General features: G+C 46.9%; 1 protein-coding gene and 1 long non-coding RNA gene across 4 annotated transcripts in view; one reads left to right on the top strand and one right to left on the bottom strand.

Moving 5' to 3' along the window:
* CACNB2 (calcium voltage-gated channel auxiliary subunit beta 2) overlaps positions 1 to 5,234 on the top strand; it is a 233,595-nt gene that overhangs the window by 163,444 nt on the left and 64,917 nt on the right. The gene's annotated exons all lie outside the window — the stretch shown is intronic.
* The window catches only part of LOC109291346, a 17,370-nt gene that overhangs the window by 4,371 nt on the left and 7,765 nt on the right, over positions 1 to 5,234 (bottom strand). Inside the window, exon 2 of the long non-coding RNA XR_002095822.1 lies at positions 3,148 to 3,150. This is a non-coding gene — a long non-coding RNA (uncharacterized LOC109291346). The remainder of the gene's footprint in view (positions 1 to 3,147; positions 3,151 to 5,234) is intronic.

Genomic DNA, 5,234 nt, shown 5'->3' with positions numbered 1-5,234 from the left:
CAATGTTGCCCTTGCTTTTCCTCTGGCTCCCCACATATCTGAAAAAGGACTTTTTTATTGTCCTTGATGCTCAAAGCTAGTTGGAGTTCAGTTCAGCCTTGGCTTTCCTGGTTTGCTCCCTGCAGGACTGGACGAATGCAGAATAATCCTCCTTGGAGGTGAATCCCATCCTCCATCCTTTGTAGGCTTTCCTTTTTAGCCTTAGGAGGTCTGCTAGGTCCCCAGAGAGCCAGGGGGGCTGCTGTGCCCTCTTGCTGCCTTTCCTCCAGGATGGAATAGACTTAGCTTGTGCATTGAGGATCACTCCCTTGAGGAGCAACCACTCTTCTTGAACTCCCCTCTCCCTGGGGTCATGGTCCCTTAGGGCCTCACTGACAAGCCTCCTGAGCTTGTCAAAGTCGGCTTTCCTGAAGTCAAGGGCTTCCGTGTTGCTGACTGACTTTCCAGCTTTACGGTAGATGGTGAAGGTGATCAGCTCGTGGTCACTGTCTGCCAACTTCCCATCGATCACTAGGTTGCCAATTAGGTCATCCCCTGTAGCCAGTACCAGGTCGAGCAGTGCTTTGCCTCTCGTTGGCCCATAGACTTCTTGAGTCAGGAAGAGGTCATCTGCGCATGAGAGGAAGGTTTGAGACCGCTCGGATTTTGCTGAGTGATCCTCCCATGAGATGTCTGGGTAACTGAAGTCACCCATGACAACCATGGTCCTGGAGCATGCGGCCTCAGCCAGTTCCCGGGCAAACTCCTGGTTAAGCTCAGGACTTTGGGTGGGAGGTCTGTAGTAGACTCCCACCGTTGTGTCCCCTGTACCATGTTCCCCATGGATTTTAACCCATGGGGTCTCCAGTCGTCCACCCTGGTCGCCTATAGCAGCTTGCAGAATGCAGAGCAGCAGATTGGGCAGGAGAAGGGGATCAGAGTGTTCCTCGGGGAAAGTACTGGGCTAGTTCATGGCATGGCTGCCAAAACAGTCAGCCCCCACAGATGTAGTATATTGTTACTATTATCTAATAATGATTTGTCTGTTTAGGCAATATTTGCAGAATAGTTTCTGCAGACTCATGGTCAACTGTTTAACTAATCTGCCTCTTGTGCAGTTTTTCATTAACTACGAGTGAGGCAGATAGGTTAGGAAGTCAGCATAAAAAGATTAGAGCAGCACATCTAAATTGTTGTAAAAACATCTATACCCTCTTTTAGATGATCCAGATTTTGGCTTCTGTAGAAACAAGGAACTCAGTTGTTGTTAATGATAGGACCCATGATGTGGGTGGGTGCTTTCCAGACATCAGGGAACATTCATGCCCCAAGAAGTCAAAATATAGGGGTAGACAGACAGGTATGGAGATTATAGGAAGGGGACCAAGACCAGGAATTGTTGGTCCATTTTACATTGGTGATTAGAAACCGAGATTTCTATGCAAATGAACTTCACAGAAAAGAAAATAGTTTGGATTCATATTGTATGGAGTAAATAGAAAAAGCCATTCTTGCCTGAAAATCTGGGGGGGGGGGGGTAGAATTTTCTATATCCTATTTCAGGTGATACAGGAGACTTGTATTAAGAATTTTGAGAAACAGAATAATAATTCTAGTCTGTCAGTCTTTTTCATATGCATCTATCAACTGGTTGCTCAAGTAAACAGTGTAGAACAGTATTTCAAATCTAGTTTTAATTGATTTTGGGTGAACCTGGAAAGGCTTAAAAGTTTGATAAGCTAGACTTTGGTTGCATTTCTATCCTGTCCACAGCAGCTGGTATATCAGTGCAGTGAAGTTGCCAACAGGGCAAACAGAACTCTGGCATCCATCAGCCGATGTGTTGCCAGTAGATCCAGGGAGGTGCTTCTCCCCCTCTATTTGGCATTGGTGAGGCCACAGCTCCAGTTCTGGGCACTGCACTTCAAGAAGAATGTGGATAAGCTTGGAAAGGTAAAGAGAAGGGCCATCAATATGATCAGGGGCCTGGAGGATAGGCCCTATGAGGAGAGACTCCAGAAACTGGGTTTCTTCAGTCTGAGTAAGAGAAGTTTGAAAGGTGACTTGATAACTACCTACAAGTATGTCAGGGATGAACACCAAGATCTAGGGGAGCAACTCTTCAGAAAGGCACCCCTTGGGAGGATGAGGTCCAATGGGCACAAGCTAGTTTAGAAAAAAATTAGATTGGACATAAGGAGAAACTTCTTTTCCATAGGGGTATCTAGAATCTGAAACACACTCCCAACAGAGGTGGTGCACTCGCTGTCCCTGGAGGTGTTCAAGAGGAGGCTGGACAAACACCTCATTGAGCTCCTTTGAGTCCAGCTACCTCCTGCCCATGGCAGGGGACCGGAGTTGATGATCTTCTCGGGGGCCAGCAGCAGAAACTCAGGGAAAGTCTGTTCACCAGGGCCCCCCTTGGAGTCACCAGGAACAATGGCCACAAGCTGAGGGGAGGATAGGTTTGGGTTAGATATTAGGAAGAACTACTTCACTGTAAGGGTGGCCAGAGCCTGGAATAGGCTTCCCAGAGAGGTGGTGCTCTCACCTTCCCTGGAAATCTTCAAGAGGAGACTGGATAGGCACCTGGCTGGGGTCTTATGACCCCTCCCACCCCTAGTGCTCATTCCTGCCCGTGGTGGGGGGTCAGACTGGATGATCTGTCTAGGTCCCTTCCAACTCATTGATTCTGTGATTTTATGATCTTACAGAAGAATGCTGTGTAATGAGATATCCTGTCCCCCCCAATGACAGTTGTCAGAAACACAAGGGATGACTAGTGTTTTTTAGTGTGCTTGGCTCATCACTTTTAGCCCTTGCGTAGCTTTAGGTGCAAAGATGCATGAAGATGGAGTCATAACTGTAGGTGTAGTGAGTCAATGCAACAAGCTGCTCAGGCAAGTTGTGGATTGTTTTTCACGGGAGCTTTTCAAGGAAAGGCTGGATAGGAATTTACCTGGGTTGGGTATACTGCATCTTGCATTTGTGCAGAGTATCAGACCATGTGACCCTGGATTCTAGTTCTAGTATTCCCAACTGGTGATTCTATGATATAAGACAGGGCTGTCCAACTTCTGGACAGCTGAGGACTGGATGCAGCATAGGCCACAAGCCTTGGTGACTGCCCTCCAAACAACCCACCCCCCCAGCCACACACACACACACACTCTCATATGCAGACTAACTGCTTGCTGCCATGTACACAATGTAAGCTCCCTCCTGCTATGCATACAGCATCCCCACCCTCCTCTTGGCTGTGTGTGTCATGCAGGCAGTGCATCTGCAGTCTACAACGTGGGCAGCCCAGCTCCTCCCCTGCAGCACACACAGCACGGACACCCCCCACTGCTGTACTGACCCACCCCCAGGAGCAAGGGCAGGAGTCAGAATCCAGAGGAGGGAGAAAGACCTGGGAGACCTCAGCCACCCAGCCATGAGAGCAGTGGTCAGTGTGGCAGCTAGGCAGGAGCCCATAGGCCACATGTTAACCTCTCATGGGGCTGCATGCTGTTAGTGGGTCACCATTTGGACTGCCCTGATACAAGACAAAAGATAATGGGTAGAGAAACATTTCTGAACATATCCCCAACTATGAGTTTAGCCTGGAATGCTCAATTCACTCATCATTTTCTCTACAAACTTGTATAGCACTGAGGAGGTAAAAAAATGATACAATGAAGTTTATGCAACTTGAGAGGTAATGGAATACATACTGACAGCTGGTCGTCCTTAAAAGCGTTCCAGTTTTGTCTTAATAAGTCATATAATGTTCCCTCAGCATTTGTGGTGTTTCCTATTCTTAAAAGAAGAAATACTTACAATATTAAATTATAATGATTTTATCTTGCGAAAGTAAAATGTGGTAATTGTGTGTGACATTTGGTAATGTATTCATTGTTATGTTAAGCTAAGAAAAAATAAAACCTTTGAAGAGAGAATATTTAAACAAGTATAAAAGTTAGTCCCCAATAACATTTACGTAGAAAATGTAGCCAGACTGCGTCAGATTATACGTCCTTTCATTCTGGCATCTCATCTCTGGACTACTTATTTCTAGTGCTTCTAAGAAAGGAAATGCTCAATCCCAAATCATTTCAGAGCATAATATTAAGGGAAGGAAGACTGAGGAGTTTGTTGAGTTTTTATTATAAACTCACTGATACACTATACCCCTTCCAAAATGCCTGTTCTTCAAAACAGTGAAATAACCCACAGGCTCAGATAATCCACACCATTTTTAAAATAGTGTTCTTGCAAATGGCTCTGTATCTTCCTTGTTCCACAGCTCCAATCCCTTGTTCCACAATGAGAACATGTTGACTTCATAAACTTCAGTTGTATTACCTACTTACCAGTATTATCAGTACTGCTGCTGAATTTTAGACTCATCCAGATGAGCGTGCATGTGCCTCTTGCCCCATCTCAAACCCCTTTGAGATGGGGCAAGAGGCCCATGTGGGAACAAAAAAGTGTTCTCCATGCTGCAAGATATCCAGGGGTCTAAAAAAATGAAGTTAAAAAAGGACCATGCCCTGAGGCAACTGAAGGCTGGGTCCCCCATGGAGATGCTCTGGCTATCAGAGCATCTCTATGGTTGGCCCTCACCCTGGTGTTGAACACATGGCCCCAGGCTGTGTGTTCAGTACCAGGGCTCCAGTGCCATGAGTAAGGTGTCAGGGGGGCTGGAGGAGGGGGGACAGGACTATGGGAGGAGCCCCGCTGGCCCTGCTCGCTCCCCCAGCCCCCTCCTCTGCACATGCACTGAAGCAAAAGGCCCTGGCTCAAATTTGCACCGCCTCTATTTGAGCTGCTGGGTGGCTGCATGTATGGACATGCCCATAGGGTGCATTTACACATGGCTGTACTTTAGTACTTCCTTTTGGAAGTACTGAAGCATGGCACATAACCGCTTGTACTGCACCATGTGCATGGTCCACGGTTAGATTTCACTACTATGTTACCATAGCAGCATGCTACAATGGGGGAGGTGCCACTATGGTGACATAGCTGCTGATCATGTGTAAACCCATGCTATCACTATGTCACTGTAGCATGCTGCTACGTCATCGTAGGGTGACATGTAGACACGCCCACAGAGAAGTAGGGCTGGAAGGGATTTCCAGAGGTCATTTAATCCAACCCCCTACCTAAGACAGGATCATCCCTGTCCAAACCATCCCATACAACCATAATCTAAACTCTGCATAAGACTACCCTCAACCCTGATGCAGCATAGACCTAACACCCTAACC

Source organism: Gavialis gangeticus, unplaced genomic scaffold (assembly GCF_001723915.1).
Source record: "Gavialis gangeticus isolate Ggan-Ray unplaced genomic scaffold, GavGan_comp1, whole genome shotgun sequence".
Taxonomy (NCBI): Eukaryota; Metazoa; Chordata; order Crocodylia; family Gavialidae; genus Gavialis; species Gavialis gangeticus.
Note: the sequence above shows the minus strand (reverse complement) of the source record. Positions and strands in the feature narration are given on the sequence as shown.